The following is a 25909-nucleotide window of genomic DNA, read 5'->3' as shown; positions in this document are numbered from 1 at the left end:
GGCCGATTAATCGGTATCGGCTTTTTTTGTCCTCCAATTATCGGTATCGGCGTTGAAAAATCATAATCGGTCGACCTCTAGTCTCTTTCTCTCTCTCTCTTTCTCCCCATCCCTGTCTCTTTCTCTCCTTCTCCCCATCCCTGTCTCTTCCTCTCTTTCTCGCTCTCCTTCTCCCCATCCCTGTCTCTTCCTCTCTCTCTCTCGCTCTCTCTTTCTCCCCATCCCTGTCTCTTCCTCTCTCTCTCTCGCTCTCTCTTTCTCCCCATCCATGTCTCTTCCTCTCTCTTTCTCCCCATCCTGTCTCTCTCTCAATTCAATTTGCTTTATTGGCATGACGTAACAATGTACATATTGCCAAACGCTTATTTTGGATATTTACAATATACAAATGAGAATCAAAATGGTCAACAAGAAAACAGTAACAACAATAACCAAGTGTCAAAATAACCATACATTCAACAATAACAATACGCATACAGTACAGTACATGTGCAGGTTGATTGGTCTGTCAGGCATGCAGCAATGTAGTGCGCTGCCAACCCACAGCTCTCAAATTTGGGGAAATGACACTCTCTAATTGCTTTATATTCTTTTTACATTTTGTCTCCCTCTCTCTCTCCATCCCTGTCTCTTCCTCTCTCTCTCCATCCCTGTCTCTTCCTCTCTCTCTCCATCCCTCTCTTCATCTCTCTCGCCATCCCTGTCTCTTCCCCTCTCTCTCTCTCTCTCTCTCTCCATCCCTGTCTCTTCCTCTCTCTCTCCATCCCTGTCTCTTCCCCTCTCTCTCTCTCCATTCCTGTCACTTCCTCTCTCTCTCTCCATCCCTGTCTCTTCCTCTCTCTCTCTCCACCCCGGTCTCTTCCTCTCTCTCTCTCCACCCCTGTCTCTTCCTCTCTCTCTCTCCACCCCTGTCTCTTCCTCTCTCTCTCTCCACCCCTGTCTCTTCCTCTCTCTCTCTCCACCCCTGTCACTTCCTCTCTCTCTCTCCACCCCTGTCTCTTCCTCGCTCTCTCTCCACCCCTGTCTCTTCCTCGCTCTCTCTCCACCCCTGTCTCTTCCTCGCTCTCTCTCCACCCCTGTCTCTTCCTCGCTCTCTCTCACTCCCTGTCTCTTCCTCGCTCTCTCTCCATCCCTGTCTCTTCCTCGCTCTCTCTCCATCCCTGTCTCTTCCTCGCTCTCTCTCCATCCCTGTCTCTTCCTCGCTCTCTCTCCATCCCTGTCTCTTCCTCGCTCTCTCTCCATCCCTGTCTCTTCCTCGCTCTCTCTCCATCCCTGTCTCTTCCTCTCTCTCTCATCCCTGTCTCTTCCCCTCTCTCTCTTTCTCCATCCCTGTCTCTTCCTCTCTCTCTCTCTCTCCATCCCTCTCTCTCTCTCTCTCATCCCTCTCTCTCTCGCTCTCCATCCGTCTCTTCCTCTCTCGCTCTCCATCCCTGTCTCTCTCTCTCTCTCCATCCGTCTCTCCCTCTCTCCATCCCTGTCTCTCCATCTCTCTCTCTACATACCTCTCTCTCTCTCTTCCTCTCTCTCTCTCCATCCCTGTCTCTTCCTCTCTCTCTCATCCCTGTCTCTTCCTCTCTCTCTCTTTCTCCATCCCTGTCTCTTCCTCTCTCTCTCTCTCTCTCTCCATCCCTCTCTCGCTCTCTCATCCCTCTCTCTCTCGCTCTCCATCCGTCTCTTCCTCTCTCGCTCTCCATCCCTGTCTCTCTCTCTCTCCATCCGTCTCTCCCTCTCTCCATCCCTGTCTCTCCATCTCTCTCTCTACATACCTCTCTCTCCCTCTCTCTCTCTCCATCCCTGTCTCTTTCTCTCTCTCTCTCTCTCCATCCCTGTCTCTTCCTCTCTTTTTCTTTCCATTCCATCTCGGTCTGTCTCTTTCCATCTACCACTCTTTCATCTCTTAGTGACAGCAGGAGGAAAGGAAAATAGAGGGAGACTGGACATGTCCTCCTTGCACTGCAGTTTTGGTCACTGCTCTATGAAGTAGTATGAAGTAGCTTAGGATCACCAGAATAGTATGGTGAATTTAATCACTAGGGTTAATCACAAGCTGAGGTAACGTAGCTAGTTAGCTAGCGTCAAACTACATTTGTTTATCTTTAAAAAAAATCTAGCTAGCTACATTTCATAATATGCTGGTTAGACATACCAAAGCATGTCAATGTCATTAGCCAGCTGCTATCTGCCGATATGCTTTGTAATTTTGCAAGCTAACGTTAGCTTCGTTAGGTTACGTTAGCTAGCTAGCTAACTACCGTAGAGGCTAATGTGACTGTGTTCTATTTAGAGTCCGATCCCATCAATATCTGCAGAGGCATCAAGCTCAGCACCAGCAACTAGTGTAAGTCACCTTACTAAAATCGACAAGATTTTCCCATGATGAGAAAACAAAGGTACTGGAGCTAGGCATAAACATTGTCCGTGTCTTGTTGCAATAGATGGTGTGTTTACAAGTACGCTACAACTCGAGTCCTACTGTAGTTCTCTGTATTATGAAGTCTTAGACTTCAAGCCTTGCTTGAACAATCAACTAAATGGGAGAAAATTAGGTATTGGTTTGGAGGGGATGGTGTGCGTGACTGACTGATGTCTGTTAGGGTGGGTATTGTGTACGTGAAGGTTAGGATGCATTATCTATTGACTTGAGGGGGGTGGGTTGATAGATATAGTACCTTGTTTGAGTGTGTATTGATGGGGAGAAAGTAGTAAAATGTGAGCTAATCACTGACTGCAGTGTGTCCTACAGACAAACCCTGCTGCTGTTGACCTTGACACCAGCGTTGGTAGTACAGAGCCTGTAGACTCATTGGATGAACGCTTTCAGCCTGGAATAAACTCAATCATCTGACTTTGAAACAAGCCAGAACAGCAAAAGGTATTTATGAAAGCACAATACGCTCTTGAGAAAACAAAATCACCAAAACACCGAACTGTCTACAACAGTCAGTTCTTTGGCATGGGGGAGAGGGGCTGTTAAGTATTCTCTTCTAGCTTATTCACTCTATTGTTGGAAGTGCTTGTCTACTCAACCACACTACTGTAGGTGCTCATACACAACAATACACAACTAGACTGTCTACAAGTCAAGCCCCCCCTCAAACCTTTCACATCTTTCTGAATTATTGACTCTGAGTGTAACAAAACACATATCAGTCAACCGTACCCTGTTTTGTTTACAAATTAACATGGTTTATTGTATGATTACATAGCCTCATGATCTGTATTCATGTCTTTCCAGGAGACTTTCAGCACAAACAAATAATCTGCAAGAGGTCGAAGCATTGGGGGGTGAAGAAAGGGTACGAGAGGCTTGTCCACCTGGCTGTGGCGTGCAGAAAGGACCTGCCGGTTGTCTACAAGGAGCCTGAGTTATAGCTCCCCAAACCCAATATCCCTGTCAACAGCGCCAAAGCCTGCTAAACCAGCTGCCATTACTCAACACAAGAAAAGGTTCACCCTCTGAAGAGCATTCTGTGACCTGCCTGGAACATTCAAGCAACACAACATCCATATTTGTGTAGTATAATATAGAATGCCTAATATGCTCACAACTACATTGTGGTATATATATTGCTAGTTGTTGTCCATACAGCATATAAGTATATTGTCAAGTGGGTAAATGATTCCAGCTGTATCAGAAAAGTGTTGACTTGAACTTCTGGGTCAATTATTTGTGACATTCATGAAATGTATTTGGATAAACTAGCGAATGTCTTACTGCACAAAAAAAATGTATGCATGGACTTGGTGTATCATTTAAACTTTAATTCGTTGGCAAGTAAACATGTTTCAATAAAACAGTATATTAGTCTGTCAATAGTAAGTAGATTGACAGTAGATGAGTCTGCTAAATGACAAAGAATGTAAAAAATAAAGAAAAGATATATAGTAAATAAGTAGACATGGCTTGTATTTGCTCTGGAGACCTAGGTGAGTGTACTCAGCAGTATGCAGGAACAGTTATGGCAATTTATATACAGTAGAATAAAAATATACTACTAATGCTTATAATAAATGCCCTGAAATGCTTACTTACAAGCCCTTAACCAACAGTGCAGTTCAAGAAGTGTTACGAAAATATTTACCAAATGAACTACAGTAAAAAAGAATACTAACATAACGAGGCTATATATAGGGGGTACCGGTACGGAGTCAGTGTGCGGGGGTACAGGTTAATCGAGGTCATTTGTACGTGTAGGTAGGGGTGAAGTGCGTATGCATAGATAAACAGCGAGTAGCAGCAGTGTACAAAACAAATGGAGGGGGGTCAATGTAATAGTCCGGTGGCCATTTGATTAATTGTTCAGTAGTCTTATGGCTTGGGGGTAGAAGCTGTTAAGGAACCTTTTGGTACCGCTTGCCATGCGGTAGCATAGAACAGTCTATGGCTTGGGTGACTGGAGTCTGACAATTTTATGGGCTTTGCTCTGACACCGCCTATTATATAGGTCCTGGATGGCAGGAAGCTTGAACCCAGTGATGTACTGGGCCGTTTGCACTACCCTCTGTAGCGCCTTATGGTAAGATGCCGCTCCGTTGCCATACCAGGCAGTGATGCAACCGGTCAGGATGCTCTCGATGGTGCTGCTGTAGAACATTTTGAGAATCTGAGGACCCATGCTAAATCTTTTCAGTCTCTTGAGGGGGGGGGGAAGGTTTTGTCGTGCCCTCTTCTTGACTGTCTTGGTGTGTTTGGACCATGATAGTTTGTTGGTGATGTGGACGCCAAGGAGCTTGAAACTCTCGACCCGCTCCACTACAGCTCCATTGATGTTAATGGGGGCCTGTTCGGCCTGCCTTTTCCTGTCGTCCACGATCAGCTCCTTTGTCTTGCTCACATTGAGGGAGGGGTTGTTGTCCTGGCACCACATTGCCAGTTCTCTGACCTCCTCCTTGTAGGCTGTCTCATCTGTGTTGGTGATCAGGCCTACCACTGTTGTGTCGTCAGCAAACTTAATGATGGTGTTTGGCCACACAGTCGTGGGTGAACAGGGAGTACAGGAGTGGACTAAGTACACACCTCTTAGGTGCCCCAGTTTTGAGGATCAGCGTGGCAGATGTGTTGTTGCCTTCCCTTACCACCTGGGGGCGGCCCGTCAGGAAGTCCAGGTTCCAGTTGCAGAGGGAGGTGTTTAGTCCCAGGGTCCTTAGCTTAGTCATGAGCTTTGTGGGTACTATGGTGTTGAACGCTGAGCTGTAGTCAATGAACAGCATTCTCACATAGGTGTTCCTTTTGTCCAGGTGGGAAAGGGCAGTGTGGAGTACGATTGAGATTGTGTCATCTGTGGATCTGTTGTGGTGGTATGCAAATTGGAGTGGGTCTAGGGTATCTGGGGGGATGCTGTTGATGTGAGCCATGACCAGTCTTTCAAAGCACTTCATGGCTACTGATGTGAGTGCTACGGGAGGTAATCATTTAGGCAGGTTACCTTTGCTTCCTTGGGCACAGGGACTATGGTGGTCTGCTTGAAACATGTAGTTATTACAGACTCAGTCCTGTAGCGTAGCATCAGTGTCATCTGACCACTTCTCTATTGAGCGAGTCACTGGTACTTCCTGCTTTACTTTTTGCTTGTAAGCAGGAATCAGGAGGATATAATTCTGGTTAGATTTGCCAAATGGAGGGCGGGGAGAGCTTTGTATGCATCTCTGTGTGTGGAGTAAAGGTGGTCTAGAGTTATTTTCCCTCTGGTTGCACATGCTGGTAAAACTTGGTGAAACTGATTTAAGTGTCCCTGCGTTAGTCCCCAGCCACTAGGACCGCCGCTTCTGGATGAGCATTTTCTTGTTTGCTTATGACCTTTTAGAGTTGGTTGAGTGTGGTCTTAGTGCCAGCATCTGTCTGTGGTGGGAAATAGACAGCTACGAATGATATAGATGAGAACTCTCTTGGTAGATAGTGTGGTCTACAGCTTATCATAAGGTACTCTACCTCAGACGAGCAATACCTCGAGACTTATTTAATATTAGACATCGCGCACCAGCTGTTATTGACAAAAAGACACACATCCCCACCCTCGTCTTACCAGACATAGCTTCTCTGTTCTGCCGGTGCATGGAAAATCCCGCCAGCTCTATATTATCCGTGTCGTCATTCAGCCACGACTCGGTGAAACATAAGATATTACAGTTCTTAATGTCCCGTTAGTAGGATAATTGTAATTATAGGTCGTCAATTTTATTTTCCAATGTTAGCAAGTAGGATGGATGGCGGTGGGAGTTTACTCGCTCGCCTACAGATTCTCAGAAGGCAGCCCAATCTGCTTCCTCTTTTCCTTCGTCTTTTCAAATGACTTGATGATTTTGGCCTTTTCCCAGGAGAGCAGTATATTCTTCTCGGCGGACTCATTAAAGGCAAAAGCTTCTTCCAGTTCGTGGTGAGTAATCGCTGTTCTGATGTCCAGAAGTTATTTTCGGTCATAAGAGATGATAGCAGCAACATTATGTACAAAATAAGTTACTACAGTTTTACCAAGGGAACACTTGTATATGGTGTTTTTGTGTGGGCAGTGAGGTGTTCGGAGTCACTTTGATACAAGGATAGATTGTTGTTATGGGACTTTTCACATATCTACATCGTCATCAACTTCTTTATATCCAAACGGTATTGTCTGTGAGAGAAAGACAAACGGTATTACACATTCATGGACAATCGTTGTGTACTGTCTGTATTTCTACTGTATCAACATGGTGTAGAATATGAGACTTCTCACAGACACGTTAGCTACAGTAGCTACAACAGACTGTAGAGTTACTCCAAGACTAATATGGAGTTTTGCTCCTAATGAGAGGCACTGAGGCTGGTTAGCTAGCTATAATGTTAGACCTCAGTACATTTTAGGTACCGTAAATACACCTCTAGCTAAACCTGGCTAGCTTGCCTTGTAGTGGTACTAGCAAGCCCCATTATGGCCGAATCAATCACAATTTTACTGTACTGAACAACCCTGCCTCGTGTAAAAAAGAGAACTTATATTGCTAGCTAGCTACCGACAGCAAAACGGCTTACTCATTTGACTATTGCTGTTCTGTTTTCTGGTCCAGCTTGTCTAGACTACTGCTTGCTGGACTTGCAATATAATTTTTTGATGTCTCCACTCCTCTCCAGTGTATTCCAGCTCAAATAAATAGGGCTGTGTGTTCCTATGTAAAATAACATCAAATAATGTTTTGTTGTCCAGCTCTTCTTGGAAAGAGCAATCATCAGAAACAGCCATCGTAGCTAACTATTTAGCAATCTCGGATAGACAGTGCACAGTAACATAGCTCCTGTGAACCTGTAAACTAGTACCGTCCCCGTTTTGAAAAGGAAGTAGGACACCTGCCAGGCTGTACTCCTTACAAAGCCAGGGGAAATGATTCAACCTAGATATCCTGCAATGTCCTGGCAGATAGGAACATAGTTGAGACAAGTGCAATGGCCCTATTATAAGCGAATAAGCGTGATCATGAAATTGGCGAAACACAAAGGCCACAATAATTGTTACAAAACATGAATCCATTCATTTTTAGATCATACAGCAGGCTCAATCAACCAATGACATCATTGGTTGAACTCTCCTGGTGTGAAAATTTAAATGATACAGCTATAGTGCACAATTGTGTCTGAAACACCCTATCGTCATTCATAATTATGTATAACAACACAGGGCGAGACCCAGATGCAGACACCGGAGGCAGATGGTTTGAGTCTCTATTTATTGTGCAACAAGGGGCAGGCAAGAGTTCAAAACCAGGTCAGAGTCCAAACGGTACAGGGCGGCAGGCAGGCTCAAGGTCAGGGGCAGGCAGAATGGTCAGACAGGCGGGCTCATTGTCAGGGCAGGCAAGAGGTCAAAACGTGGAGAACTAGAAAAAAATGAGACAAGGAAAAAGCAGGAGTACAGAAAAATATGCTGGTTGACAAGACAAGATGAACTGGCAACAGACAAACTGAGAACACAGGAATAAATACCCTGGGAATAATGGGGAAAACGGGTGACACCTGGGGGTGGGTGGAGACTGGACCCAGACTGGATCAGGGTGTGAAGATTATGTAGGGAGACTGGAAAAACGCCACAAATAGTGTCTTGCTGTGAAGTTTCCCTTTAACGGGGCACCACTTGCTCTAACCAAGAAACTATAAAATAGTTACAATTATAACTACGGTTAATTTATAATTCTGAAAGAAATTAAGTTCTTAAAATGACAAGGCAATGCGTTTCTCAGAGGCCAGTATACTTTATAAAACAAATTACTTTATTATCAGCAAAAAACAGGGTAAAGCAATGAATGTACAAGATAAATTAATAATGGAGATTGTGATGACAAAATGATGTACTAATGTGATAGGCTACAGAATCACAAACAGGGAATGGGGATTAGAGGGCATAAAATCAAACAGTTGTTCTTGATGTTTCAGAACGAAACAAGACATGGATTATAGGAGAAATATAGAAAGTAATAGTAAATGTAACAGATTACATGCTCACATTCAAATCAGTGAAAATAAAACGAGGTCGTGCTGGACAACTCTCTGTCTGGAACCAAAGGTCTTCAGAGAACTTTTCATGCACGCAGTCCAAAACAAAGGATTTCAGATGTCTAAGTAGAATGGTTTTGTAGTTTATAAACGACAGCTACCATGGCTGGTTGCCAGTCAGAACACAAGAAGTGGTGTTCACACATTTAATGTAAATTCCTGGACAGGAAGACGTGAGGCATCCCATCTGGAGAGCTGTGATTGGCTCAGGTGAGGGAATAGTTCCTGGGGCTTGGTCATCCATCATTCATCGCCTGCAGGGCATGAGTTGAGCAATTGTTCACATAAATGGAGTGTACTTCGTACTACACCGGCTCCGATGCTCGTCGGATGTGGCAGGGCTTGCAAACTATTACAGTGACACTAGCTTACCAGATGAGCAAAATAACATCTATGCTCGCTACGAGACAAGCAACACTGAAGAATGCATGAGAGCATCAGCTGCTCCGGATGACTGTGTGATCACGCTCTCCATGGCTGATGTGAGTAAGACCTTCAAACAGGTCAACATTCACAAGGCCGCAGGGCCAGACGGATTACCAGGACGTGTACTCCCAGCATGCGTTGACCAACTGGCAAGTGTCTTCACTGAATACCATCATGTTTCAAGCAGACCACCATAGTGCCTGTGCCCAAGAACACCAAGGTAACCTGCCTAAATGACTACCGACCCGTAGCACTCACGTCTGTAGCCAGGAATTGCCAAGACCCACTCCAATTGGCATTGCATACCGCCCCAACAGATCCACAGATGATGCAATCTCTATTGTACTCCACACTGCCCTTTCCCACCTGGACAAAAGGAACACCTACGTGTGAATGCTTTTTATTGACTACAGCTCAGCGTTCAACACCATAGTGCCCTCAAAGCTCATCACTAAGCTAAGAATCCTGGGACTAAACACCTTTCTCTGAAACTGGATCCTGGACTTCCTGACGGACCACCCCCAGGTGGTAAGGGTAGGTAACAACACACCCGCATCGCTGATCCTCATCATGGGGGTCCCTCAGCGGTGCGTACTCAGTCCCCTCCTGTACTCCCTGTTCACCCATGACTGCATGGCCAAGTACGACACCATCATTAAGTTTGATAAGGACACAACTGTGGTAGGCCTGATCCCAGACAACGATGAGACAGCCTATAGGGAGGCCAGAGACCTGGCCGTGTGGTGCCAGGACTACAACCTCTCCCTCAATGTGATCAAGACAAAGGAGATGATTGTGGACTACAGGAAAAGGCAGACCGAGCACGTCTCCATTCTCATCGACGGGGCTGTAGTGGAGCAGGTTGAGAGCTTCAAATTCCTACTTTCTTAGCACTTTTTTTCTTAACTGCATTGTTGGTTAAGGGCTTGTAAAGTAAGCATTTCACCTGTTGTATTCGAAGCATGTGACAAATAAAATGACATTCTCATAATGTCTTCCACCGCCTATGTGAAGACTGTGTGGTCCCACAGATACTAAACAGTATACTTTTCTGTGGATGAATAAGGGTAATTAATACCTGCTAATTGTCAGCATATCACACACATTCTAAAATTCGATATTATTACACACACATCTCAACACTTTTAACCATGTCATTTTCGGTCCGTTTATGCTGTTTGCTTGAGAAAATAAGAGCGTTTGAGGCACTTTTGCGGTGTGTTGTTCTCTATTGGAGAAGTTCCTTGGCTGTGTAGGCTGAGTCGTAGTCATCATCACTGTTTGTCAGAAACCTGTGGGGCATGTCGCCGGCAAGCTGTCTTAGCACCATTAGGTTGAACTTGCCGTCATTAAACTGGTAGGAGGAGCTTTGATGTAGACTAGTGGTGTGAAATGAGCAAAAGAGGGGAAGGACGACTCGTACTGGGAGCTTGCTGTGAGAGTGGCCGCCCTCTTCCTTTGTTCTCTGGCCAGTGAAGTGAAGTGCTTGTGTATTCTCACTGTGGTTGATGTCTGGCGTGGATGTGTTAATTCAACGCTCCTCTACACCCCATTTGATTGATCCACCATCCACAGGTGAGGGTATACAGTACAACATTTAAGTCAATATGTACAACAGACTGACTGGTGTGGTGATTTCCCACAGTCAAAGTCCCGCAATAAGAGCTACGACGCTAATATTTGTGTCAACTCTTCACAGTTGTTCTTTTTAAAAATAAATAATAATTGAACCTTTTATTTAACTAGGCAAGTCATTTAAGAACAAATGGTTATTTACAATAACAGCCTAGGAACAGTGCCTAGGAGCAGAGCGACAGGTTTTTACTGTCAGCTCGGGGATTCGATATAGCAACCTTTCGGTTACTGGCCCAATGCTCTAACCACTAGGCTACCTGCCGCCCTAGACAAAGGTTCTGTGGGTGTCATAGAGTACACTTATCCCCCATTTTATTGACCCACAATCCATAGGTAAGGTTGTACAGTGCAATATGAATCTCCAATACACATAATAGGTTGACTGGTAAGCTTAATATCTTTCATTTCACAGTGGTTTCAGAGACCCCAATATGAGTTTAGACGCTAATATTTGTTTAAACTCACAGTTGTGTTCTGCATAAGGTTGTACAGTGAAATAGAAGTATGCCGCCAATGCAGTTCTGAATTCTAATACATCCATTTCCACACAAGAAGACTCTGTAATCCCTGCCGAAGGTGCTTCAACAAAGTACTAAATAAAGGGTCTGATTACTTATGTAAATGTGATATTTCAATGTTTTTAACCAGTTTTTACCTTGTCATTATGGGGTATTGTTTGTAGATTGAAGAGGGAAAAAACGATTTCATCCATTTTAGATTAAGGCTGTAACATAACAAAATGTGGGAAAAGTCAAGGCATCTGAATACTTTCGAATGCACTGTATAACATACATGTGCAATGTATGCATGAATCATGCCAAAGTGTTTTCCTGTTTCAGTCATGTCTTTGTTTATGTTCGCATGGGTCAAAAAAACAACAACTAATGATGGGTTTACATTAGAGCCTACCACAATGCAGGCGATGGCTAAAGGATGAATTTGGTGGAGCAACTGCAGAAACTTGCCACTTTATGACTTTTTGGATTGTTCATGCAGTCGACATGCAGGTGCAAGTCAGACATTTTTTTTAACATCATAATCCAACACACTTTGACAACAGGGTTCTCAAATGCTGTGTCCAAAATGGTACCCTATTGCTTATGTAGCGCACAACATTTGCCTCATGTTTGTAGTAAAACTTACTGATGATGATCAGTGAATAACACTGATCATCAAGACTGAACAGTGGGAGGGTAGTGAAGTGTGTTATGGGTTATCAGTGTTTGTGACAGTAGATATGACATCTCTGTAGAGGAGAAAGATAAGACTGAGACACAGTTAATCGTAGAGGGGATAGTGATGTCATTATCTTAGTGTGCATCCCAAATGGAACCCTATTCCCTGCATAGTCCTTATGTGTCTTTGCTAAAAGTGGTGCCCTGTAAAGTGAATAGGGGATGCAGCCTTGATAAATGAAGTTATGATATAAACTTTTGGGAGAGGCGGAGATGATGTCACCACAGTAGGAGATTTGTGTGTCATTGTTCTGGCGGAGGGGATTACAATGTAATTGTTTCACGTAAGGGTGGCTTTAAATCTCCCCGGGCAGTATGTGTGTGTGTTTTTTAACAAGGCAGGGGTGAGAGCCAAATAGAAATAAAATAGCATGTACTGATGATAGAGGCAGAGATGTGGGGTAGAAAGAAAGAGCGAGCAATAGAGAGAGAGAAATATAATACAATAAGTCTGTTTCTATAGCAACCATCTAACCAGAGGCGGGAGAGAGAGAGGTGCAGCGCAGGACGGTTTCCGTAGCAACACACAGAGGGAGAAAGAGACTTAAAGAAATTTAGGAGAAAATACAGTGGGGCAAAAAAGTATTTAAAAACCTATTAAAAATCCTACAATGTGATTTTCTGCATTTTTTTTCTAATTTTGTCTGTCATAGTTGAAGTGTACCGTTGATGAAAATTACAGGCCTCTTATCTTTATAAGTGGGAGAACTTGCACAATTGGTGGCTGACTAAATACTTTTTTGCCCCACTGTACATATATAGATATATGAAAAAAGGCAACATAGTCAAGTGCAGGTGTTTGAGAGAAGAGGGGAAAGAAGAGTGGGTTGTGTGTGGAATCTACAGTACAGGGCAAAGAAGAAACAGATGGATGGAGGAACGGAAAGGCATTCATGAAATGGATTATGCTGCACTGCACATGGTAGAGGAGAAGAGGCAAAGTTCTGGTAGTCCAGCTTCAGCTCTGACCTTAGGTGACCCCACCACAGAGGGGCGAGAGAGAGGGGAGGGAGGGAAAGAGGGGAGAGAAGAGAGAATTGATAGGGGACTCCGAGTTAATAGATTTCTGTCCACAAATGTCACGGTTTGTCTCCCCAAGTCACAATGGTACTCAAGATCTGTGTCTCAAATCTAAGTTTGTGTCTCATACCTTAATACCTGTATGCGAATAATACCATCATAGCAAGCACATTTACTATTATATATTTAAATTGCCATGGGCTATTTAGAATATAATAAACTGTATATATTCAATATATTCAAGTCAATTTTGTCAATTGTATATCAGTACTTAACAATAGCCTCATTATGCATAGTGTGATCGTATTATTCACAACAGAACCTTTGCAGAAAATGTCCGGAACTTCTTCACTCAAAACAGCAATTCCAAAGTTAACCCATTTTCGTAATTGACTTGGGTGATTTCAATGGGGTTTTAAAACAAATGTTTTGGGAAATATATTTTCAGACAATTCCCCACACTATTACTTAATCCGGTGTAATTAGTGTCGCTATTTTAAAATACATTTTAATTCTCCCTCTCGATCACCCTTTGGTTCAAAGATGATAGTCAAAGGTTTTGATAGGAAACATCTATACTGTACATTTGGATAAGACCTTTTAAGACTAGTTTATCATCAAGTATTGGTTATTCTTGAATTGAATAAATTCTCTTTAAACTGAAAAGATGAACTGAACTGAAACTAGGGCGATATAGCAAGTCAATCTAACATGCACTGACTGCATGGGATTTTTACTATGCCCACTTACATTATATGCACAGTAATGGACGACAGGGTTGGGGTCAATTCAGAATTGAGTTGTGAATTGGTCTTTAATTCCAATTCAATTATTGAATTTTGAATTGAATTTCATTTGGCCACACCCCATAGGAAGCTGAATTTGCATTGAATTTGAATAAAAGGAAGTAGAATTTAATTCAATGAAATTCTTGAAATTCTGATGGATAATTTATTTCATACATTTTGACATCATGTACTATGTTTTAACATATTATTTAAACTTTTTTTTTATTTTTTTATATATATCTAAGTAGTGGTCTGGAAATATTCTAAGAATATGTTTTAGGTTGTCTATAATAATTCATAATTCACCTACATGTTATTAAAAATATCAAATAAATGTTTTGTTGTTGCCCAGGATGCATTAGATCACACTCCAGAATGGAAGGGAACAATCTAATGTCTAATAACAAAAATACAAATAAAATACTGTTTGACATCTTTTTAGCTATCAAACTAATATTTAAGATGGTATCTGTTTTCTTTAGTAAGAGGTGGCAGATGCTTTTGGCAAAATATTTGTCAAAGGAATGAGACTCATATGTTTCATGTCTCAGTTGAATTTCTTTGAATTGGTTTGAATTCAATTCTACTTCCTTTAATAAAAATTATATTTCAAGTCTGCTTCCTGTGGAGTGTGGCCAATTCAAATGTGAATTTAAATTCATGGGTGGAATTTAATTAAATTCCAAATTTACCCCAACTCTGATGGATGAATTCAACAGTGTTTACTCTGTGAAACTGATTTGGATTTCAATGCAAGGGTGGATTTTTGCAAGTTTAAACTTTTATTTAAAAAAGTTCTACCTAGAACCTAAAAGGGTTCCATATAAGGGGGTTCTACATGGAACACAAAAATGGTTTTACCTGGAACCCAAAATGGTTCTTCAAAGAGTTCTCCCACAGGGAAAGCCAAATAACCTTTTTGGAACCTCTTTTTCTAAGAGTGTAGGGTTTTTTGTATGATTGAATGAATGTGGCTGCTCAATCTTATCTGCATTAAAAATCTGTACTACTCACTTTTACTTTTCAGTTATTCTATCCATTATTTTCATTTTTTCGATATTTACGTTTTTTATCTGGTGATTCTAATTTATTCAACTCTCGAAGGCAATGTCAATGGGTTTGAGTGAGTCATCAATGTCAACGGGTTTGAGTGAGTCATCAATGTCAATGGGTTTGTGTGGGTCATCAATGTCAACGGGTTTGAGTGAGTCATCAATGTCAATGGGTTTGAGTGAGTCATCAATGTCAACGGGTTTGAGTGAGTCATCAATGTCAACGGGTTTGAGTGAGTCATCAATGTCAACGGGTTTGAGTGAGTCATCAATGTCAACGGGTTTGAGTGAGTCATCAATGTCAATGGGTTTGAGTGAGTCATCAATGTCAACGGGTTTGAGTGAGTCATCAATGTCAACGGGTTTGAGTGAGTCATCAATGTCAACGGGTTTGAGTGAGTCATCAATGTCAATGGGTTTGAGTGAGTCATCAATGTCAATGGGTTTGAGTGAGTCATCAATGTCAATGGGTTTGAGTGAGTCATCAATGTCAACGGGTTTGAGTGAGTCATCAATGTCAATGGGTTTGAGTGAGTCATTAATGTCAATGGGTTTGAGTGAGTCATCAATGTCAATGGGTTTGAGTGAGTCATCAATGTCAACGGGTTTGAGTAGGTCATCAATGTCAATGGGTTTGAATGAGTCATCAATGTCAATGGGTTTGAGTGAGTCATCAATGTCAATGGGTTTGAGTGAGTCATCAATGTCAATGGGTTTGAGTGAGTCATCAATGTCAATGGGTGTGAGTGAGTCATCAATGTCAACGGGTTTGAGATAGTCATCAATGTCAATGGGTTTGAGTGAGTCATCAATGTCAATGGGTTTGAGTGAGTCATTAATGTCAATGGGTTTGAGTGAGTCATCAATGTCAACGGGTTTGAGTGAGTCATCAATGTCCTATAAGACAGTTTATTTTCTTTGAAATCATTTTATCTCTGTGTCTTTCCTTCTAAGATTATTTAATGGTGAAAACACAACATATCTTTTTTCCAGTTTTGTATTCCAGATATTTTTTCAAATCTCTTATTTCAGATATTTATTTCAATCAAATTTCAATCAAATTTATTTTATATAGCCCTTCGTACATCAGCTGATATCTCAAAGTGCTGTACAGAAACCCAGCCTAAAACCCCAAACAGCAAGCAATGCAGGTGAAGAAGCACGGTGGCTAGGAAAAACTCCCTAGAAAGGCCAAAACCTAGGAAGAAACCTAGAGAGGAACCAGGCTATGTGGGGTGGCCAGTCCTCTTCTGGCTGTGCCGGGTGGAGATTATAACAAAACATGGTCAAGATGTTCAAATGTTCATAAATGACCAGCATGGTCGAATAATAATAAGGCAGAATAGTTGAAACTGGAGCAGCAGCACAGTCAGGTGGACTGGGGACAGCAAGGAGTCAGTTTCAGTTTCTTATTCCAGATATTTATTCCAGATTCAATTTTTTTTTGCTGGCCTGGTCCATTTTGCGGTCATCTATACCAGCTGGCTAATGGCAATGCCTATGTATCTTTAACTCCTATTTTGCTCCTCCATGTGCTGTGCTGTCAATGACAATGATGTCAATAAGTCCAGGCTGTTATCTCTCATCTTGTAGATCTGCAGGTTATTTATTTGTAGGCACCTTGATGATTGTCTGTGTGTGTCCCAAATGGCACCCTGTTCTCTTTATAGTGCACTAAAGGGCTCTGATTAAAAGTAGTACAGTATATAAGGAATATGGTGCAATTTGGGATGCAGGTTATTTTTGTCTGCCACCATGCCTCCCTGAGCTCAGCACATTTAGACAGGTCAAGATGCTTTACTCATTTCATCTCTTTGACTACATCCCAAATGGCACCCTATTCTTTTTACGTGCGCTTGACCAGGGCCCGTGGTCAAATGTAGTGCACTATAAAGGGAGTAGGGAGCCATTTGGGATTAAGTGTCTGTCTGCTGCGGGGTGCTGTCGTCCAAAACACACCCACATTACCTTTGCAGTGCTCTATCGTTTGGGATATATTGGAATGAAATGTGCATAGAATATATAGAATACAGTGCATTCGGAAAGTATTCAGACCCCTTGACTTCTCCCACATTTTGTTATGTTAAGGCCTTATTCTAAAATGGCTTAAATAAATTATTTCCCTCATCAATAGACACACAATACCCCATAATGACAAGGCGAAAAAAGGTTTTTAGAAATGTTTGCAAATTTATACAAATAAAAAATATTCAGAACCTTTGCTATGAGACTCGAAATTGAGCTCAAGTGCATCCTGTTTCAATTGATCATCCTTGAGATGTTTCTACAACTTTATTGGATTCCACTTGTGGTGAACTCAGTTGATTGGACATGATTTGGAAAGGCACACACCTGTCTATATAAGGTCCCACAGTTGACAGTGCATGTCAGAGCAAAAACCAAGCCATGAGGTCGAAGTAATTGTCCGTATAGCTCCGAGACAGGACTGTGTCAAGGAACAGATCTGGGGAAGGGTAAAACATTTTTTTTCAGCATTGAGGGTCCCCAAGAACACAGTGGCCTCCATCATTCTTAAATGGAAGAGGTTTGGAACCACCAAGACTCTTCCTAGAGCTGGCCACCCGGCCAGACTGAGCAATCGGGAGAGAATGGCCTTGGTCAGGGACGGTGACCAAGACCCCAATGGTCACTCTGACAGAGCTCCAGAGCTCCTCTGTGGAGATGGGGGAACCTTCCAGAAGGACAACCATCTCTGCAGCACTCCACCAATCAGGCTGTTATGGTAGAGTGGCCAGACGGAAGCCACTCCTCAGTAAAAGGCACATAACAGCCCTCTTGGTGCCAAATGGCAACTAAAGGACTCTGACCATGAGAAGCAAGATTCCCTGGTCTGATGAAACCAAGATTGAACTCTTTTGCCTGAATGTCAAGCATCACGTCTGGAGGAAACCTGGCACCATCCCTACGGTGGAACATGGTGGTGGCAGCATCATGCTGTGGGGATGTTTTTCAACGGCAGGGACTGGGAGACTAGTCAGGATGGAGGGAAAATGGAACGGAGCAAAGTACAGAGATATCTTTGATGAAAACCTGCTCCAGAGCACTCAGGACCTCAGACTGGGTTGAAGGTTCACCTTCCACCAGGACAATGACCCTAAGCACACAGCCAAGACGATGCAGGAATGGCTTCGGGACAAGTCTCTGAATGTCCTCGAGTGGCCCAGCCAGAGCCCGGACTTGAACCCGATCGAACATCTCTGGAGAGACCTGAAAATAGCTGTGTTTTTGCAATGCTCCACATCCAACCTGACAGAGCTTGAGAGGATCTGCAGAGAAGAATGTGAGAAACTCCCCAAATACAGGCGTGGCATCATATCCAAGAATACCTGAGGCTGTAATCGCTGTCGAAGGTGCTTCAACAAAGTACTGAGTAAAGGGTCTGAATACTTATGTACAGTGCCTTGCGAAAGTATTCGGCCCCCTTGAACTTTGCGACCTTTTGCCACATTTCAGGCTTCAAACATAAAGATATAAAACTGTATTTTTTTGTGAAGAATCAACAACAAGTGGGACACAATCATGAAGTGGAACGACATTTATTGGATATTTCAAACTTTTTTAACAAATCAAAAACTGAAAAATTGGGCGTGCAAAATTATTCAGCCCCTTTACTTTCAGTGCAGCAAACTCTCTCCAGAAGTTCAGTGAGGATCTCTGAATGATCCGATGTTGACCTAAATGACTAATGATGATAAATACGATCCACCTGTGTGTAATCAAGTCTCCGTATAAATGCACCTGCACTGTGATAGTCTCAGAGGTCCGTTAAAAGCGCAGAGAGCATCATGAAGAACAAGGAACATACCAGGCAGGTCCGAGATACTGTTGTGAAGAAGTTTAAAGCCGGATTTGGATACAAAAAGATTTCCCAAACTTTAAACATCCCAAGGAGCACTGTGCAAGCGATAATATTGAAATGGAAGGAGTATCAGACCACTGCAAATCTACCAAGACCTGGCCGTCCCTCTAAACTTTCAGCTCATACAAGGAGAAGACTGATCAGAGATGCAGCCAAGAGGCCCATGATCACTCTGGATGAACTGCAGAGATCTACAGCTGAGGTGGGAGACTCTGTCCATAGGACAACAATCAGTCGTATATTGCACAAATCTGGCCTTTATGGAAGAGTGGCAAGAAGAAAGCCATTTCTTAAAGATATCCATAAAAAGTGTTGTTTAAAGTTTGCCACAAGCCACCTGGGAGACACACCAAACATGTGGAAGAAGGTGCTCTGGTCAGATGAAACCAAAATTGAACTTTCTGGCAACAATGCAAAACGTTATGTTTGGCGTAAAAGCAACACAGCTGAACACACCATCCCCACTGTCAAACATGGTGGTGGCAGCATCATGAATTGGGCCTGCTTTTCTTCAGCAGGGACAGGGAAGATGGTTAAAATTGATGGGAAGATGGATGGAGCCAAATACAGGACCATTCTGGAGGAAAACCTGATGGAGTCTGCAAAAGACCTGAGACTGGGACGGAGATTTGTCTTTCAACAAGACAATGATCCAAAACATAAAGCAAAATCTACAATGGAATGGTTCAAAAATTAACATATCCAGGTGTTAGAATGGCCAAGTCAAAGTCCAGACCTGAATCCAATCGAGAATCTGTGGAAAGAACTGAAAACTGCTGTTCACAAATGCTCTCCATCCAACCTCACTGAGCTCGAGCTGTTTTGCAAGGAGGAATGGGAAAAAATGTCAGTCTCTCGATGTGCAAAACTGATAGCGACATACCCCAAGCAACTTACAGCTGTAATCGCAACAAAAGGTGGCGCTACAAAGTATTAACTTAAGTGGGCTGAATAATTTTGCACGCCCAATTTTTCAGTTTTTAATTTGTTAAAAAAGTTTGAAATATCCAATAAATGTCGTTCCACTTCATGATTGTGTCCCACTTGTTGTTGATTCTTCACAAAAAAATACAGTTTTATATCTTTATGTTTGAAGCCTGAAATGTGGCAAAAGGTCGCAAAGTTCAAGGGGGCCGAATACTTTCGCAAGGCACTGTAAATGTGATATTTCTGTGTTTTATTTGCAATACATTTAACAAAAATGTCAAACTGTTTTTGCTTTGTAATTATGGGGTATGTGCTTATATGGCATTGTTTAATACTAATTTCTGATTGGCTTGAAGGGCATTCTAGATGATGCGTTATGTAAGGGATAAATGCTGATGTTCTGTACGTTACCTCGAAAATAATGGACGACACAGTGGGACAAGGTGGAGCCGAGTTCATTTCTCCAAGGTAATGTACAGAACAGAGACGTTTATCTCACTTACACCACAGTTGCCAAAGAGAACAATATGAAAGCACACAGTATAAATACTTACTGTTGAGGTCGGAAGTTAACATATACTTATTTTGAAGCCTTAAAACTAGTTTTTCAACCACTCCACAAATTTCTTGTTAACTAGCTATAGTTTTGGCAAGTCGGTTAGGACATCTACTTTGTGCGTGACACAAATAATCTTTCCAACAATTGTTTACAGACAGATTATTTCACTTATAATTCACTGTATCACAATTCTAGTGGGTCAGAAGTTCACAAACACTAAGTTGACTTTGCCTTTAAACAGCTTGGAAAATTCCAGAAAATGATGTCATGGCTTTAGATGCTTCTGATAGGCTAATTGACATCATTTGAGTCAATTGTAGGTGTTCCTGTGGATGTATTTCAAGGCCTACCTTCAAACTCAGTGCCTCTTTGCTTGACATCATGGGGAAATCGGCCAAGTCTGGTTCATCCTTGGGAGCAATTTCCAAACGGCTGAAGGTACCGCGTTCATCTGTACAAACAATAGTACGCAAGTATAAACACCATAGGACCACACAGCCGTCATACCGCTCGGGAAGGAGACGCGTTCTGTCTCATAGAGACTAATGGTGCGAAAAGTGCAAATCAATCCCAGAACAACAGCAAAGGACCTTGTGAAGATGCTGGAGGACACAGGTACAAATGTATCTATATCCACAGTAAAACGAGTCCTATATCGACATAACCTGAAAGACTGCTCAGCAAGGAAGAAGCCACTGCTCCAAAACCGCCATAAAAAGCCAGACTACTTTTTGCAACTACACATGGGGTCAAAGATCATACTTTTTTGGAGAAATGTCCTCTGGTCTGATGAAACAAAAATAGAACTGTTTGGCCATAAGGACCATCATTATGTTTGGAGGAAAAAAGGGGAGGCTTGCAAGCCGAGGAACACCATCCCAACCGTGAAGCACGGGGGTGGCAGCATCATCATATTGTGGGGGGGGCTTTGCTGCAGGAGGGACTGGTGGAAAATTATGTGGATATATTGAAGCAATATCTCAAGACATCAGTTAGGAAGTTAAAGCTTGGTCGCAAATGGGTCTTCCAAATGAACAATAACCCCAAGCATACTTCCAAAGTTGTGGCAAAATGGCTTAAGGACAACAAAGTCAAGGTATTGGAGTTGCCATCACAAAGACCTGACCTCCATCCTATAGAAAATGTGTGGGCAGAACTGAAAAAGCGTGTGTGAGCAAGGAGGCCTACAAACCTGATTCAGTTACACCAGCTCTGTCAGGACGAGTGGGCCAGAATTCACCCAACTTATTGTGGGACTCTTGTGGAAGGCTACCCGTAACGTTTTACCCAAGTTAAACAATTTAAAACCAAATACTAATTGAGTGTATGTAAACTTCTGACCCACTGGGAATGTGATGAAATAAATAAAAGCTTAACTAAATCATTCTCTCTACTATTATTCTGACATTTCACATTCTTAAAATAAAGTGGTGATCCTAACTCACCTAAGACGGGGAATTTTTACTAGGATTAAATGTCAGGAATTGTGAAAAACAGAGTTTAAATGTACAGTAAATGTACAGTACTTCCGACTTCAACTGCATTTTTCGCAGGTATTTTCATTTATATAAGCAAATTCATCCTTTCTCATCTTTCGGTTGCTAGCGACACAACCCAGTCGTTTGTTCAATTAGTTTGACATTTATGGATGCGACCCAGCCGTTCGTTCTTTATGTTCCGTTGCCATGCTTGCTGGCTATGTTCCTATCCCTTGCTTGCTAACTGGCAAGCTAGCTATGGCTAACACAGTCTCTACCTCTTAACATTCATTCGGATACATACATAATAATGAGATGATAATTCCTGATTTTTTTCTGTGTGCCGCCTTGTCAGGACACTTGTCAACACTGACTGTTCATTACAAGGAAATCGTATTGCATATCAAGCACTAAGCTAGATGCTAGCTAAATAGTTTGTTGCTAGCAAACCTGCCAATATGACAACTAAATAAAAAAATATCGGCTGCTGAAAAGAGCTGGTCAAACTAGAAACCTGGGAGGATTTGACAGCTTTCGCGTCGGAGAGGACAGAAAAAAATTCAGGTTCACCAAAAATGAAGGTTCACCTCTATTCCAGTGTCTATTAAGCTAAATGGCATATTGGCAAATGCAGGATTTCTGCAGAATGATATGGACCCTGCATGTGAAATCTGGTGTAAACGGCTTATAACGGCTTCTTTCCCAATTGCATGATTGAATGTTCTTCATTTGTTGTTGCTATGTCTTTTATGTTTTGTATATCTTTGCCGCAGAAACAACATCCTCTGTAGATATTTGAGTGACATCACAGGAGAACCTCACAATGAGCATATCACAAACAGAATATCAATTAAGAGGATAATTCTGCACACGCACGCATACACACACACACACACTCACACTCACACACACACACACACACACACACACACACACACACACACACACACACACACACACACACACACACACACACACACACACACACACACACACACACACACACACACACACACACACACACACACACACACACACACAATGATGGGGGCTTTACAAACAGAGTGTTGGTGGGGTAAGAAGGGTTGGGAGGGAGGGAGGGGAGGGGAGGGAGGGAAAGGGGGATGGATGATAATTAGAGGTTTCTTTTGTATTTTTTAGTCTGTATCTCTCTCGCTCAGGATTCCTCCTTTTCAGTTACCATGGGGACTGCATGCATGCTTCCTCTTCTCCCTCTTACCTCTGCTCTCACTCATTTCAGTGTTACCATGGTGATCTATTTATCTCTCTCTCCTGCATACCTGCTACCTGTTTCACATCCTTCCCGCACTGTCCCGTTGTGTTTCACCCCAACATGTCTGTTTATTTGTTTGTTTGTCTCTCTTCCTGTTTGTTTTTCTTCCTCTCTGTTTGTCTGTTTCTCTCTCTGCCTGTCTGTCTGTTTCTCTGACTGTCTGTCTGTCTGTCTTCCTGGCTGCCTGTTTGTCTGTCAACCTCTCTGTCTGTCTGTTTCTCTGACTGTCTGTCTGTCTGTTTCTCTGACTGTCTGTCTGTCTGTTTTCCTGGCTGCCTGTTTTTCTGTTTCTCTCTCTGCCTGTCTGTCTGTATCTCTGACTGTCTGTCTGTCTGTTTTCCTGGCTGCCTGTTTTTCTGTCGACCTCTCTGCCTGTCTGTCTGTTTCTCTGACTGTCTGTCTGTCTGTTTTTCTGGCTTCCTGTTTGTCTGTCGACCTCTCTGCTTGTCCCCCTTGCTGCCTGTCTGTCTGTCCTTCTGTCTGGCTGCTTACCTATCTGTTTGTCTGTCCCAGTCTCGCTTGGTTAACCAGGTTTTTGTCTGTCTGTCTCTCCATCTCAATCCATTTACGTCTGCCCATGTGCATGTGTGCCCATCTAGCTACGGCTCTCTCTTTCTGTCTTTCTGTGTTTTCTCTTTCTCTCTGGTTGACTGTCTGGATAGCAGCCACTTCACCTCTAATCCCCCCTTTTCTCTTCTCCTTTTCCGGCTCTATCACTCTGTCTGATTGTCCCTCTCCTTGCATCTCCCTTTCTGCTTTTTCAGAAACATTTGTTTGTTTTCTATCAAAACAGTATTAATTGAATATCATTGGACATTTTTGCAGAAGGCAGCTCTTCCTATGGTGTTATAACTTTTGGATTTGCTTGAGTGAGGAATGAATAGAGGGTTAGACAAAAAGACAACTAAATGTAGAGAGATGGAGGGAGGGGGACCTAGTAAGTGAAAATGTATACGTCTCTATCCTTGTTAAACTGCATTATTATACGTTGTTGCCAAAGCAAATGTTTTCATATGCTGTCAATGCAGGCAGCAGGCACTCTCCAATTCATTCCAATAGGGATATTTGAAGACCCATATTACATGGGGAATAGGGTTGGGGTCTAATCGAATTTAAGTCAGTCAATTCTGGAAGTAAACTGAAATTTCTATCTAATAATTGAAAACAGGCAGCTATTTTCAACGACTTCTCGAGAAAACTAAAAAGTTGAAGATATTTATTTCAAAAGTTAAATGTTTTTCACTTCCTGAATTGACTGCCTTCAATTTGAATTGATCCCAACCCTGATGGGGAGAGATGGAAGACAAAATGTAAATCTGTGGAATTACTTGCAAAGATCCTGGGAAAGGGGATGTGAGGATAGAGAGAAAGAGGCCAAAAGAGGGAAAGATATAGGAAGTATGAAGTAAGGTGAAAGACCTTATCAATAAAAACAGAGGATACAGTCAAAGAGAGAGGGGAGACGGGGAGAGAGAGGGGAGATGGGGAGAGAGAGGGGAGGCGGAGCGAGAGAGGGGAGGCAGGGAGAGAGAGGGGAGACGGGGAGAGAGTGGGGAGACGGAGAGAGAGAGGAGAGACGGGGAGAGAGAGGGGAGACGGGGAGAGAGAGGGGAGATGGGGAGAGAGCGGGGAGGCGGAGCGAGAGAGGGGAGACGGGGAGAGAGAGGGGAGACGGGGAGAGAGTGGGGAGACGGGGAGAGAGTGGGGAGACGGAGAGAGAGAGGGGAGACGGGGAGAGAGAGGGGAGAGAGAGGGGAGACGGAGAGAGAGAGGGGAGACGGGGAGAGAGAGGGGAGAGAGAGGGGAGATGGGGAGAGAGAGGGGAGGGAGACAGAGAGAGGGAGAGAAGAGGTACAGAGAGGGATACAGGGGGGAGAGAGAGGAGAGGATAGGGTGAATGGTCAGTGGGGAGGCATAGATTGGTTGTTTGCTTAATCAACATACTCAACAAGACGGTATGCTATACCAACTGTTAGTTCCTATAGCCCAATGAAAGACATGTTGATGGGAGTACTAATTTCATTACTGAGAGGCAGTGGGCTCAAGTGAGGGAGGATAGCAAAAGAGAGAGATCGAGAGGGAGTGGAGAGGAGGAAATACCATGCATTCCATTAGTGGTCAAAGAGAGCCACAGAGAGAGGGAGGGGGAGAGAAAATTGAGTTGGGATGAAGCGAGAAAGAAACAGAGGAGGGGAAAGACAAAATGAAAGAGAAATAAAGAATTCAAGGGAGAGGTGGTACTGTATGCATATAGGAAGAGAGGGGAGGATGAGCGGAGGGGGATGATAGCAGTACGCTATACACTTCATTTAAAGATGGAGAAAAGGATATGACAAAAGAGAGAAGCTAATCTTAAAGTAACATAACGTAGAAGGCGTAAAAGAAACGTCTGCAGCTAGATTCTTGTCGAGGAGAAGAAAAAAAACGTTGCAAAGGTTCTCTTCTGCACTTCCAACCAATGCAGTAAATGTGGAAGAGAAGTTAAGATGGAGTGTCGCCTTGTTAACGTCCAAAAGCGGAAGTCATGTCACAGGCTCTCTTTAATTTCCCCTGAAAATGGGAACATCCGGTGGTTGAGGACTCGGCAGAGGCTACTTCAAGTTGTACATGGTTTACTGCAAGATGGACACTACTATGACCTTTGGTAATTCAAACTGTAAACTATCAGCAGTCTACCATCTTTATGAGATTGGTAAGGAGTCTGAAGATGTTACAATGGTTAGTGGTGTGCGGCTCAGCTGTTTGTTCACCCACAGTCGCCTGCAATTGCTAATAACCCATCCGCATCTGCCCGGCTATATGGGATAAAGTGAAAATCTGAGGCTCACCCGCACCTGACCCTAACCCGCTAATATAGAAAATGCTTATTTTGCAGAGGGAAGACATTTAGGGATCAGTGAGGAAATGCTATAAAAATAAAAAAAAACAAGTAAAGATTTTCTATGTTGAATTTCCAAATGACATCATTTAGATTGGTTGTAAGGAAATAGAAGGCTGTGAAAAATGTAAGTTCTGCTTGGATGCATATTGTATGTGGTTGAAATAGGCTACTATTAGCTTTTATGACGCTAATAAAGATAGATGCCGTCTGTAGAGA

General features: G+C 42.8%; 1 protein-coding gene across 5 annotated transcripts in view; it reads left to right on the top strand.

Moving 5' to 3' along the window:
- Nucleotides 1-25909, top strand: part of LOC110508322 (kin of IRRE-like protein 1) — a 104109-nt gene that overhangs the window by 5633 nt on the left and 72567 nt on the right. Inside the window, exons 1-3 of one of the 5 annotated variants that reach the window (XR_005040234.1) lie at nt 1847-2338; nt 2732-2872; nt 3236-3893. The exons of 1 other annotated variant lie outside the window; for it this stretch is intronic. The gene's annotated coding sequence lies outside the window, so the exon portion shown is untranslated. Of the gene's footprint in view, nt 1-1846; nt 2339-2731; nt 2873-3235; nt 3894-25909 lie in introns of those variants that run through there. 3 more of the 5 variants (XR_005040233.1, XR_005040235.1, XR_002471272.2) reach the window with 3 other exon arrangements.

This window comes from Oncorhynchus mykiss, chromosome 28 (genome assembly GCF_013265735.2).
Source record: "Oncorhynchus mykiss isolate Arlee chromosome 28, USDA_OmykA_1.1, whole genome shotgun sequence".
Classification (NCBI taxonomy): Eukaryota; Metazoa; Chordata; class Actinopteri; order Salmoniformes; family Salmonidae; genus Oncorhynchus; species Oncorhynchus mykiss.
The sequence above is the reverse complement of the archived record's forward strand: the minus strand, read 5'-3'. Positions and strand labels throughout refer to the sequence as shown.